The sequence below is a fragment of the Canis aureus genome, chromosome 28, assembly GCF_053574225.1.
Source record: "Canis aureus isolate CA01 chromosome 28, VMU_Caureus_v.1.0, whole genome shotgun sequence".
Taxonomy (NCBI): domain Eukaryota; kingdom Metazoa; phylum Chordata; class Mammalia; order Carnivora; family Canidae; genus Canis; species Canis aureus.
The window spans coordinates 15,651,075-15,665,745 of record NC_135638.1 but is presented as its reverse complement, the minus strand read 5'-3'; the positions used below and the strand labels follow the sequence as shown (position 1 = coordinate 15,665,745).

The following is a 14,671-nucleotide window of genomic DNA, read 5'->3' as shown; positions in this document are numbered from 1 at the left end:
TACTGGTGGTATTTTGATAGGGACTGCATTGAATGTGTAGATTGCTTTGAGTAGCATAGACATTTTAACAATATTTGTTCTTCCAGTCCATGAGCATGAAATGTTTTTCAGTTTCTTTGTATCTTCCTCAATTTCTTTCAGAAGTGTTCCATAGTTTTCAGAGTACAGGTCTGTTAGCTTTTTGGTTAGGTTTATTCCTAGGTATCTTACAGGTTTTGGTGCAATTGTAAATGGATCAATTCCTTGGTTTCTCTTTCTGCTCCTTCATTGTTACTCTATAGAAATGCAACAAGCTTCTTGCATTAATTTATATCCTACAACTTTGCTGTATTTTTTTATCAGTTCTAGGAATTTTTTGATGGAGTCTTTCGGGTTTTCTACATAAAGTATCGTGTCATTTGAGAAGAGTGAAAGTTTAACTTTTTCTTTGCTGATTTGGACACCTTTTATTTATTTTGTTGTTGTTGTTGTCTGATCACTGAGGCTAGGACTTCCAGTACTATGTTGGACAAAGTGGCGAGAGTGGCCATCCTTGTTATGTTCCTGACCTTAGGAGAAAGCTCTCCATTTTCCCCTTTGAAGATGATATTGGCTGTGGGTCTTTCCTCTTCGGCTTTTATGATGTTGAGGTATGTTTCCTGCTTCCCTATATTGTGGAGAATTTTGTGTTTTGTTTTGTTTTTTTAATCAAGAAAGGATTCTGTATTTGTTAAATGCTTTTTCTGCATCCATTGAGAGGATCACAAGGTTCTTAACCTTCTGGACCTTATGTGGAACATCACGTTGAGTGATTTGCAGATGTTGAACCACCCCTGCAGACCAGGAATAAATCTCACTTGGTTGTGGTGAATAATACTTTTAATGTACTGTTGGATCCCATTATCCAGTACGTTGGTGAAAGTTTCTGCTTGCATGTTTATCGGGGATATTGGTCTGTAATTCTTCTTAGGGGGTCTTTCTCTGGTTTTGGGATCAAGGTAATGCTGGCCTCATAGAATGAGTTTGAAAGTTTTCCTTCCATTTCTGCTTTTTGGGACAGTTTCAGAAGTATGGGTATTAAGTCTTTACAGGTTTGGTAGAATTGCCCTGAGAAGCCATCCGGCCCTGGACTCTTGTTTGTTGGGAGATTTTTTATTATCTTCCTGTTTCAGTTTTGGTAGTTTATATATAGAAATGATTTTTTTTTAAGTTCAGCATTTAATAATTCCCACTCCCAATCTCTGGAGAAAACTTTTGGGACTATCTTTCAGAATCTTAGAAAATGATACCAAGAAGCAGAACCAGATTACTTTACTAAGAACTAAAGAATATGAATTGTGAGCTAAGCTAGAAATACCATTGTCATAGCAACCTCCAAAGATTTCATGGAAAAAGCATGGCTTGGAATTTTTTTTTTTTTTTATGGAGATGCCTAACAAGATCCCTTTTGAAATAGTTCTGATATAGTGAGATACAATAAGTTTGAAAATGAGTTTTACTAAAAATTGTGATAAACTGGCATAACCTTAAGATCAAAAGTGGGAATCCTCAGTGTACATATTGTGTATACTGATTACATTTTAGTAGTAAAATGCTGATGTGATGCCAGTCTGTCTTCCCTGCAAATAATAATTATTTAATAATAAAATATTAATAAGATTATAATTTTATCATGATAATAATGGTTATTTTTAATTTAAAAAAGCTTAGTTCTTCTCAAGAGAGATTTGATGTATTTTTCCAATTCTTTATGAAGACTTGGTTATATGTTTTCAGTGTTCTTCTTCGATACTATATATTACCTCTGGAAACAGAAGCCTATGGAAATACTGTTACCATCAACAGAAATTGTTTTAACTTCTTTCTTGGAAAGGGTATATTCTGTCAGTCTCATTGCCTCAGTTGTTAAGCTGAATTGCCATCCTAAGTGACAAATCTTTTCCATGTCCAAGCTTCTTGAAAGATTTATTATTTAATCCCATTCTGTTTGGGTTTAGATCAAGAATGCCCCATAGATTATTTTATGAAGGTTTGCTGTAATTTGCAAAAGCTGGCCCAGCCTCCTAGCCATGTGGTGTTTTGAAGATTTCCTGAATAGCTAATGAAATCCATGGCTTTGTATAGCAACTAATGCAGTAAAATTACTAATTTTTTGATCATGCTAAAACCATAAGTGGTCACTTGACTTCACTTGGAAAATCTGTTTCTCTGATGGCATGCTCCCGTGGTGATAACTTTGGGATCTTGCAAATATGTTGCCTAGATACAGGGCCATATAGTTAAGGAAGAAGAGATTATTAGTAATTACATTAAAGAGGATAATATTAATTAGCATTTTTTTCAGTTGAGGTAAATGTATGTAAATCAGAGTTTATCATAAATAGCAATATACCTCAAATATCATATTTCTCATATCACATACAAAATGTAGAGTCTAGCTTTCTATACAACATAAAAAAATACATATGCATAGTTAAATCACCTGTTTCTCAAAATAAGGGCCTGTGTGGCAGCATCAAGAAGCATTAAGTGAGCCAAAATGAACAAGGTGTGGGTCTGAGTTTGAAACCTGTGCAGTTTAGGCCTCATTACTGAAGCTGGCACTAGATTGTCTTTAGAATTAATACCTGTTCACTCAGTTCTCAAACCAATTAAATATATACCATAAATATCTTGGTTCTTCTAACCCATTTAGTATGTTTTGTGAAGTCACTGGTAAAACTAACCTTTTAAACCATCTACTGAAGACAGAGGTCATGTTATAAATAAATGGAAGTACTGACTTCTTCATATTTTAGTACTTGTTTTTTTTTTTTTTTTAAGATTTTATTTATTTATTCATGAGACACACAGAGAGAGGGAGAAAGGCAGAGACACAGGCAGAGGGAGAAGCAGGCTCCATGCAGGGAGCCCGATGTGGGACTTGGTCGCCGGTCCCCAGGATCACACCCCGGGCTGAAGGTGGCGCTAAACCGCTGAGCCACTGGGGCTGCCCATCTTTTAGTACTTGACCACAAAATTAAACCTCAGATTTTTAAAGAAGTATTTAGTTATTATGATTGTGTATGAATGGAATCTATCCACTCATTCAATACTTACTTAGTGAGCTGCTGCTTGATACAAAAGATTGTGTTAGTGAGTTAAAAAAAAATGTTTGAGGAGCTTCCTGTCCTGTTAGTCATGTAGCTAATCATCATTCATACTGAAGTTCTGAATCAGGAAAAAAAAAATAAGAGTTGAACTAATATTGTTAAGTTTTGCACACAGATGGCCATCAGGAGCAGAGAAGGGAAGCCTTTATTCACTGAAGAATATGTGACTTCTATGTAGTAAATTAATGTATCTTAATCATCTGTGTTTTGATTGAGGAAAAATTAATCTAACAAATCATCCTGTAAAGCCCTTACTGCTTTGACTCAGATAAAACTTGTTGCTAATTTGAGGCTTTCTAAAATTAAAGTCGAAAGATAAGTTGAGTAATTAATAACCTTGAAATTTAGTAAAGTGACTGATGTGGACTAGCCAGGATGTTGTTTGCACCAGTTTGATTTACATAATCTTGCCCTAGTTGCTCTTTTAAAAAATCAGCCAAACAATAAAAAAAAAGTGTTCTACCTTCAAATATTAGTAAACCTCCTGATGAAGTTTTCCAGATTAATCTGAATGGATTTATAAAATGTGTTAAAAAAATGAGGGATGTTTAAATTTAATTTCTTTAACTTACTAGCAATAATTGCGCCTTGGATAAACCTCATTGGCTACAATACTGCCACTGCGCAAAGCTTCTTTAACTTACTAAACAGCAACATACTTTGTCCAATTTACTTATATTCAGTTTAAACCAGAAGCACCTTTATTGTCCTATTTCTTTTCTAAATTTCTAATATTAAGTTGTTTTCTTTTCTAAATTTCTAATATTAAGTTGTTGTTAAATATCTTCATAAAATTATTAATAAAATGTTTTCATAAGTATCTTACATGAATATTGAGATAAATAGCTTTGAAATAGCTGAAACTTCTCAATTACGGTAACAAAGTATTATTTCAAAAAGTGTATCTTAAGAAAGGTTAAACTGCATAAATACAATGTTTAATGATCTTTCTCAAAGATAAGAACTTTCTATCAGAAATATATCACACAGGGCAGCCCCTCCCTGTGGCGCAGCCTGCTTCTCCCTCTGTCTGTGTCTCTGCCCTCTGCAGCCTGGGGTGTGGTCCTGGAGACCCAGGAACGAATCCCTGCATGGAGCCTGCTTCTCCCTCTCCCTCTGCCTGTGTCTCTGCCTCTCTCTCTCTCTCTCTCTCTCTCTCTGTCTATGAATAAATAAATAAAATCTTAAAAAAAAAAGAAATATATCACACATTAATAACCTTGTTATGGAGATGAGATTCTCCCTTTAGCAGAAAACAGGGCATATGTGAGTGACTTTTTTCCCTTTGGCTATATTCCTAATGCATTTCCTATCATGGTCTCATGCTGTAATGCATTTAAAGTGTGCTCTTAAGCATTTGTTAGTTAAAGAAACTTAACATAAAGACCCAACTTGGGGCCATCAGAGTGGCTCAGTGGTTAAAAGGCCAACTCCTGGTTTCAGCGCAGGTCATGATCTGGTTGTGGGATTGACTCCTCATTGGTCTCTGCCCTCCATGGAGTCTGCTTCAGATTCTTTTTTCCTCTATCTCCAGCTCATGTTCTCTCTTTCTCTCTATCTCAAATAAATAAATAAAATCTTTAAAAAAAAAGAAGACCCAATCTGAGCTTGCTAAGTGGTATAAAATTAATAAAAACTACATCTCATTGTTGGAATCTAGGGTATTATGCGATTTTTTTGCATACTTAGCTCTTCAACTGATTTGTTTTGGAATCTGGATAAATTATTTGGTACCTTGGTTAAGTGAGCTTGTGAAGAAATTTTGATATATACAACCACTTCACATAGAGCTAATAGCTATGTTTGTCAAGTATTTTGTGGGAAGAAAAGATTATAGAGCAAAGAATGCTGGATTTCCTTAAAAGCACTGCACTGTAATGTGTACATGAAGACTGGGCAATTACCAGGGAGAAATAGGCCTGACAATAAGGGCCAAATATATGCAACTCCTTTCTTTTGGTGAAAATCTGTTCTAGTTTCATGCTATTATATCTTAAAATAATATTGCATTTTCCACTAATGATACTATTATAATTCATGGGATATGTTTCCCACCAAAGACTCTGAATCTACAATATACTATAAAGGCAAAGGTATGATTATAAGATATAGACTCAACTCATTAAAGTAGTAAAGTGTATTCTAAACCTAATCTAAAGGACAAATATACACATTGTGAGGTCGTTATATGAGTCTCCCATATATTTGGAAAAGATATACATCTTTATATTAAAACTACATTTCTACTGTATTGTAAATTATAACTACATAAAATTAACATATTAACTTTAATTACCACTTATTTACACCAAGCTTGTTCTCCAACAAGAAAGATATATGTTTCTGAGTGTTTGTGTGAGTTAGATGACTGGCATCTTTTTAAAAAACTGACCAAGAGGGGTTCCTGGGTGGCACACTCAGTGAAGCGACTTGACTCTTGGTTTCAGTTCAGGTCCTGATCTCAGAGTCATGAGCTCGAGCCCCCATTGGGCTCTGTGCTTAGCATGGAGTCTAATTGGGACTCTCTTCCCTCTCCCTCTGCTCTTCCCCTCTGCTTGCAAGTGCTCGCTCTCTCTCAAATAAATAAATAAATCTTTAAAAGAAAAAAAAACTGAGAAAGTTTGGAGTAATGAATTTGCATGTAGCATAGAGAGGTAGTCAGAGTCATTCTCCTATATTTCTTTAATTCTAAGGTACCATATGTTGTATGATATGCCATTATATTAGTAACACTTTTTTTTTTTTGGAAAGAGAAAAAGCTGGTATAACAAATGTGCACATTAGAAAAAAATTGGTTTTATAAATTTTATAATGATAAAAAGTACCAAAATGGAGTAAATATTTTTATTTACCTTAAAATTAAATTTAAACTTAAGCTTAATTTCCACAGCAATCTTTAGAAAATTTTATTATGCAATATTTGTTGAAGATAATTTATAATTTATTACAATTGATTGAGAAATATCCATGCATTTTAAAATTCAAAACTTTGGCTAAAACTATCAAATATCTGAAATTTTCTCAATGTATGAGAGGTTAGTGTCTCAGTTGATTCTATAGTGAGCTTCATGGAAAGTACAGCAGGTAGAGTGCTTGCTGAGTAATTTATTGATGGTGAATGATGCTCCCAAATTTGCTCATGATTCTGTTCTGATCCTTTGAAATCATTGAAATACCAAAAGAATGAGTATACAGCTATTAGGAAGAATATGAATATTTTAGCTTGCTCAGAGTCTCTTTGAAGCAAAGGCACATGTGCATATATATAAAGACATATATTTTTGGGAAAATAATTCTAGTTACATTTAGAATGTAGTGAACTCTCTCTGGGATTTCATTTATTGCTGGTGAGAGTTTAGAGTGCTCTAGACATTGACATGGTGGCCTTATTTTAATCAGCAATTACAAAGATTAAGTCCTAGATATCAATGAGTAGAACATTGGGTAAAAATCAACTTTTCCCCCTTGTACAAGACTTAAATGCATCCTATCAAAGGACAAAATTAAATAGGCAAGGAAACATTTATTCAAGACTACTGCAGTGGGGGAGACATTCAACTCTGCTGAAACAAAAGGCAAGAGAGTTTTCAGTGCTGGGGTGAACTAGTGGAATAGTACTGGAGGACACCAAGTGGAAAGATTGGTCAGGGGCACTCCATCTGTGTTTTCTAACTGGCACTTAATTGAAGTAGACTCTTACCGTCCCACAGAGAATGGGGGTGCTATCTTTCTTGATTGTGTTTCAAATATATGGCTCCCAGGTCATTGAGAAAGATATTCCATGGTTGTAAAACTGTCAAGATGTTAGATTTACATCCCTTGGGGCGCCTGGGTGGCTCAGTCGGTTAAGTGTCTGCCTTTCCCTCAGGTCATGATCTCAGGGTCCTGGGATTCAGTCCCGTTGGCTCCCTGCTCAGCGAGGAGTCTGCTTCTCACTCTCCCTTTGCCTCTGCCCCTCACTTGCGCACTTCCTCCCTCTCACTCACTCTCTCTCAAAAAAATAAATAAAATCTTTAAAAAAAAAAAAAAAAAAAAAAAGAATGGGCAGCCCGGATGGCTCAGTGGTTTAGCGCCATGGTGCTAACAGCCCAGGGTGTGATCCTGGGACCCTGGGATCCAGTCCCACATCAGGCTCCCTGCATGGAGCCTGCTTCTCCCTCTGTCTGTGTCTCTGCCCTCTGCCTCTCTCTCTCTCTTTCTTTCTCTCTCTCTTCTCTCCCTCTCTCTGTGTCTCTCATGAATAAATAAATAAAATCTTTAAAAAAATGAAAAAGAAGATTTACAACTCAAAAGGACAGAGAAAGAATTCACAGTTGCAAGTTTTCTAAAGCAAATGTTTTACATAAGGAGAGGTTAGGGTCCTTTAGTCAGGAAAAAACCTGTCTAAAGTTTAGTCAAGCTGAGAGGAAATGTTAAGGCTGGTAGGTCAATCTAAACTTGGAATACAGATATAGATCTGTTTGTCAATTCTGAAAACCTAGAAGAACAGAAAGCTCTCCTAATCTCCCATCCTCCTGAATCTGATTTAGTTGTTTCACTTATGTGTTCTCACAGGGGAACAATCTTGCCAAAATCAAAGAATTACATTTTTTTGTCTCTTTACTACTACTGTTTGACACTAGACTATAAACCTCATGAGGATAGGGATCCTGATTACATTTGTAATCTCAGGACATACTGTAATGTTACCTCACTTTATAGTACCTCAATTGATGCCTGCTAAAATAAACTGAATTCTAAAAAATTCAGAAAAGTAGCTGAGCTGGGAAATAAGAATGTAGGAATTAATTACAAAAGAATTAAGAGCCAACTAAAGTTTGGTAAAACTGAAGGTTGTAAGGAAAGATGATCAGAAACCATGTATTCCTAGAAGGTATGAACTAGTAAATCCTAGAAAACTAGAAGTGGGCCACGCACAATGAAGATAATAATAGGAAAGGGAGCTTACATTGAATGTTTACCATATAGTAGATACCATGCTAGGATATCAGATTTAATCCTTTGAAGGGAAAGGAAAGCATTGCAAGCTTCACTTTATAAGTAAGGAAACTGACATCTAGAGAGGCCATTTAATAATAAACTTAAATTATAATAATTTAAAGTTTTAGAAGAAGGGGCAAATAATCAGCACTTTAAACTTTGTATATTAGGTTACACTCCTAAGAAGGGATCATCCTCAAAATAGAAATAGAATTAACACAGTACTAGATGTATCTTTAAATGCTAGAGACAGGATAGTTATAAAGAAAACATGATGTTTGGGGTACCCTCCAAGAAACTTGTGAAGGTGGTGTCACCACAGGAGACTGTCTCTTGGCAGCACTGTCAGCTATGTATTATTGGGTTGTCATTAGTGGGGCTTTTCTCTTGTACTTAGAATATTCTCTATGATTCTTCAGTAACAAAATATCTTTGTTTCTTCGATTCTATTATAACTGAAAAAGATGGTTTTTGTTTTTTTTTTTATATTTTTATTTATTTATTCATGATCGACAGAGAGGGAGGGAGAGAGAGAGAGAGGCAGAGACACAGGCAGAGGGAGAAGCAGGCTCCATGCACCGGAGCCCGACGTGGGATTCGATCCCGGGTCTCCAGGATCGCGCCCTGGGCCAAAGGCAGGCGCCAAACCGCTGCGCTACCCAGGGATCCCCAAAAAAGATGGTTTAAAAGAAAAATCTTTTTTTTGTTTTTTTCAGATACACATTGGGAGCACTAACTATAACTATAGTTATAGAGCATTAACTCTAACTATATGCTAGAGACGTGCTGGTAGTCCCCTTATATCTCCCTACATATCAGTATGGGAAATATTAAGGCTGCTGATGCCAGTCCCATCTGGATATTTCTGAATGAAGAGGAAGGTCTGGGACAAGAGCAAACAGGTGAAGAGAATTTAGTTAATAATTCAGTTTGATCTGAAAGCCTGATCAAATTCAGATACCCATGTCAGGCTTACATGTCAGGATTATATGGAATCTATTATATTTTTTCAAAATAATATAGATTTACACAATTTTTCTTCAGAATTTGGGGTAAGAAGAAAAACAATAATTTAATCTAGTCAATAAAAGGAACATCTTCTTTATGTTTCTTTAAAATCCTTTGTGAATTCCTTGTCATCTCACTGATTTTACCCTGTTCTAAAAAAAAGCATACTGGGAAAAAGTAAGATCTAGTGCTTTTCCAGTGTACTCCTGGCATTCTTCCAAATCTTCTGGAAAACACTATTCTATCATTTATATTCCTATTGAACTATGAATTGCAATGAGGAACCTCATTGATATTATACAAAAGCCTCTTAGACAAAAGTATTAGGATATTCTTAAAGAAACTATATACAAATGGGTATATTTAAAATAATTGTAAGTACATCATTAAGCCCCAATAAGAATGCAAGGTTGCTTAGCAACAGGATCAGGCAACCTTAACGTGAAAAGGCATGGAAACAATGGTGAAAAGTGATCGAAATCTTAAAAAGGCAGGTTCTTTGAACTAAATTTTTGTGAAAAGATAAGACAATGAGGAGAATGAGTTTTTTCTTTTTTCTTTTTTTAAGGATTTATTTATATATTCATGAGAGACACATAGAGAGAAAGAGAGAGAGGCAGAGACATAGGCAGAGGGAGAAGCAGACTCCTTGCAGGGAGCCCAATGTGAGAATCGATCCCAGATCCCGGGATCATGACCTGAGCCAAAGGCAGGCGCCCAACCGCTGAGCCACCAGGCATCCCAAGAATGAGTTTTTCATCTAAGAATTGTTTCCTGAGATTGGTGTAGCATTATTTCAAGGCTAAACATCATCTACTTTCTGTAAAGTAGATAAAGCAATAGTACTTCTAGTCTTCACATAATTTAGAATACTTAAAAAAGACTTTTTTAAAATCAGGGTTAGCTTGAAAATACATAATATTTCCGTGTTGTCCCACAAATTATCATTAAAACCGTAGAGATACATAAAGGTGCTTATAAAAATAAACACTGAAAGTATATTTTATTAAACTACAAGTGTTCTATTTTTATGTCATCATATACAACTGGACAAAAAAACCTCAAAAATTCTATTCTTATCTTTTAAGTTTGAACATACATATGCAAACATACATTATCTAATTCTCATTAACAGTTTTTAAAAAAAGAACCTATAAAGCACTATCTCTTTGGAAATATTAGATTGACTAATTTTTGACTAGTTTGACTGGGCTAATATATACTATAAAACCTGTAAAGCTGCTAACTTGGTTCTACTGGTAACAATGAAAACAAATCTGGTACATGTGGGCTCTCTTGATGTAAATGCATAAACACTCAGCAAATTCAATCAAAGAATAAGGTCAGGTCTCCTGGATGGGGAGGCAGAAAATCCCTAGTCTGACCCTACTCTGACCTCTGCTTTCAACAAGTCACTTAACCATTCCATACCTCAACTTCTTCTTCTATACAAGGAGACCTTCAAAATTCTTGCCAGGTATAATACTCCTGACATCCATGTCTATTAATTCTTCTTCTCATGGAAAAAGTGGTTGTTATTGGGTTGGTTATTTGGTTACCATCTTTATGAGAATATTAAAAGTAGCAGGCCTATCCTGTTCACATATCCATTCAGTACTGTTCACCTATCCAGCAGAAAAATTACATTATTGGTTTCTTTTTTGCTTTTTCTTTGTATCTGATTGTATGTTTCAGACTTAATTTTTAGTTCTGGAAGCTTAAAGCTTGCAGGTGCAGATGAAATATGCCACAGATTTCTATACCAAAGCCATTCTGTTTTTTAAACTACTGGTTTTTTTGCAGGCTTTAGAAGACACCTAGATGAGCACATCTGTTTACTTTTCTTAAGAAGTTTTATAACATCACCAAAAGGTCATCCTTAAACAGTCAGACAAGGTCAACAACAAAATCTTGGAAAATAGCCAGTCCATCAACAAAACAAACACAATGGATTATTTACAGACATTAAGTTTAAATAGGCAGCAGAATACAAGAGTTGGGGAAGGGTATGGGAGAGCTACTTTGCAGACATAGCAAAGAAATAGTTTCAAGAGATGCCTCATAATATTAAACTGTTGAGAACCAACAGCAGTAACCAAACCTGGCCCCCAGTAATTGGTAAAAAGTGTATTTATAAAGAAGTTGGAAGTGACAAGTCTAAGATGAGTCACAGAAGCAGATTCACGGGCCACACCCACACTGGGTCCTGTATTCCATTTTCAAAACAAAGAGAAATTGATGTAAATATTTTAAGTGCAAGGAAGTGAAACTGTGGTTTTTAATCCCACCAGTTGATTCCAGGCCAGGTTTTCTATTATGCAACTGAGGATGTAGTTTCATTCTGATAGCAAGCAGTAAAGATGGTACTCTTTTCTTCCCATGAAAATACCACTTCTACTAATAATTTTAAAGGAGAAGAAAGCTTTTAACAGAGAACATATTAGAAAACCATTACGTATTTAAATCCAGAAACTTAATATTGACACAAGAAGCAAGTAAATTTAGGAAGAGAGAGAGCTACAGAAATCGTCAGTGAAGACTCTGCACTGTTAGTTGAAATTTTTAAAATTATAAACAGAATGGAAAATTCTCTGCAATTGGTACTTCATCCATGATTCAAGGAAGTGACTTAGGAGAAGTTTACCAGGATGAAAAGCAACCTGCTGGGAAATATAGATACCACTAACACAGAAATAATGATATAAGATAGAGACATTTTTTGTAATAAAGGATTTCACCATCTTTCTAAGAGGATTTTATTGTATCATACTGTTGAATCATACTGTAGTTACATCTATTAAAAATTTTAGATTATGGAACACTTAAATATATACTTAGGAGAAACAGTCAATAAATTGTACACAATATATTACAGTAGTAAATATTAGGTTCTTGTCAGTGAATAATTTTACAGTCTTTTTGTGGTCTTTTTAAAGAGACTAATTTTCAAATAAAAATTCTTTCAATTTGGGAAATGAGAAATTTCAAATAAGATCAGCCAGATTTCTACAAGGCACTTTCTGATGCTCAAAGTGGGCAGGTTACGAAATGGTGCGCGGCCAAGGCCATATGGGAATGTGCCTGTTTCTTGCAGTTTGAATCACATTATACAATGTGTCTGTAATATACAGGACCACAAAGTATTTTATAACTTATGCTTTTCAAGCAGACTCTTACAGGAATAGCAGTCACCTTCAGAACTTCCTTGTCTAATTAGAATAGACCTGAGGCAAAACTACAATGTTTGCTTAAGTTTCATCAAGCCCCACTTTCTGAGTTTTTCCCCTGTGAGTCTATTTATCATTCTGTCTCCTTTGTTACCTAACACCCTCTGCAGAAACCCTATGCCCTCGAGTTCTCTTCCCTCCTACACATCATCAGAATTTGCTTTCGGATCATTTCGGCTAAGGAAAAAATGACTAAGATCTTAAAGTATGGTGGGTATTTGAATTTTAAGGGCAAAGAAAGATTTAAGGATGAGGTTTGGAGATAAACAGGTGCGATTTGATTGTCAAGCATCTGTTAGTAGAAGGGAAGACATTTTTAGGCATCTGCTCTTTCTTGTATCTCCAGTCATAAGGCTAGTCCTGCAAGCCATATATAGTTAGAAGTAATTGTATGAAAGGATCAAGATACCAGTAAATAAAAATAATTTCTTGTTAGTTCATAAATAAGATGTAGATTAATTAAAGGACACAAGAATTATTCCCTGTTCCCCTGAATGCAAACTAGCTAGCAGGGAAAAGGAGTTTGATAAACTAGCCTTGGTGTTGGTGAATGGCAAGGAAAATTCAGTGTGGAATTACAGATGGAAAGTATGTCAAATGATAGGTGTGTGTATCCATATGTGTTTGTATAGAAGCCATCTCTGTCATCTAGGAAAAGACATTTAAACCTTGCAAAGTTAATGCACTGAGAAGAAGCTATAAACTTCATCATTTTATTGCTAAATTGGGCCATATTTAAGAGATGAATCAATAGCAATGACTTCCTTGAAAGGTCTCCTAAAGATATTGATTTATTTTTCTATGGGATTGGTATGCAAGGAAATTGCTCTGAAAGAACACAGAGAGATAATACTACCTGTCAAGGATTTGGGTAACATTAATTGAGCAAAAACTAAAATATGATAGAAAGTACAGTTTTCTTTATCTTATCACAAAGTTAAAAAAAAAAAACAAAGTTAAAATAAAGAAGTGAAAAAATCTCTAAATTTTATTTTATATTTAGCAGTTATGTAAATTAAAACAGATTGATCTTACTACTCATTATGGTAATTCAGTTACCAAAAAAAACCCACAACAAAACAAAACATATTTGCTTGGAAATGATTCCTGAACATGGATGTATTTCATATTTAGAATCAGATGACAAAAGAAGACTGTTTAATTTACATGGGCCAGTATTTAGTAGTTATTGATCATTATTTGTGAAAATTAAATTAATTTTCTGATATTCCATCATTTTCTATTTTTTTAACAAAAGTAGGATTTTATTTTTTGTCAGATGTTCTTTTGTTAAGAAGAGAAGAAGAAAGGAGTTACTAATTCTAAGCAAGTCAGCTCCTTGATTTGCCTGATAATTATGAATATGAATAGGGGCTTTCTCTGTAGTACAGTAGCTCTTAATCACCAGGAAAAAAAAAAAAAAGGGCTGGCTCTAACATATTCTACAAAGGAAAGTGTGCCAAGACATAGTCAGCAATCTTTTTAAATTTTTCTTAAGTTTAAAAATTATTTTATTTTGCATGAATTCCAAATTTCCTCTAAATTATTTTTTACTGTGGAACATATGATGCTATAATACTAAATTTATGAGTAAAAGTGTAATAGACATCATATATCTCCGCATCTTACACTGATGACATTAAAATTCAGAAAATAAATTGTTATCGTTTCATAAACTAGGAGATAATTGCTCTAATAACAAGCAGAAGAAGTTGACAGGAACAATAGATTTTTCCACTCTTTGCTTTTTATTGTTTGTGTTTACTCTAGTTGGCCAATTAATGGCAACACATGACAAAATTTTCCTGACTTCTGATTAATTATCTATAATTTTACTGGTTTTGTTACTGCTAAAGCTCCACTTGTTCTATATGTCATATCTTACATTACTCATCCTATTTTCTTCTTTGACCTTCCTTGTATTCAGAAACCCCATGTTATTAACTTGTCAGGTAGTACCTGTTATAATCAGAGAAAAAGCAAAGAAGAATGAATGTAATGCCAATATAACCATTAATTAGAACACATGTTTTAGGGTATTAAAACAGAAGAGGATAACAAATGATAGTTTAGTTTTTGGATAGCTATATAGTATATAAATGGAACCCCAAATGGCACCAGAGATAATTAAAACCAGAGTTTTAATATATTTGATACACATCCAATTTGTGCCCATGGATGACAAACAGCTAGTAAAGGAGAATTAAATAGATATATTTCTGGACAAATGAGGTCAATAATTTTACTATTTACCTAAATCATTTCTTAGGCTTTCTTTGTTTATTATGCTAGAAATTATATGACATTATCAGAGTAAAAGCATTA

At 34.6% G+C, this 14,671-nt stretch overlaps 1 protein-coding gene, 1 long non-coding RNA gene and 1 pseudogene across 7 annotated transcripts in view; 1 reads left to right on the top strand and 2 right to left on the bottom strand.

Moving 5' to 3' along the window:
• LOC144300463 (uncharacterized) overlaps positions 1-14,671 on the bottom strand; it is a 445,593-nt gene that overhangs the window by 335,273 nt on the left and 95,649 nt on the right. The window lies entirely within an intron of this gene.
• PKIA (cAMP-dependent protein kinase inhibitor alpha) overlaps positions 1-14,671 on the top strand; it is a 96,246-nt gene that overhangs the window by 32,575 nt on the left and 49,000 nt on the right. The window lies entirely within an intron of this gene.
• Positions 3,613-3,763, bottom strand: LOC144300688 (U4 spliceosomal RNA; annotated as a pseudogene).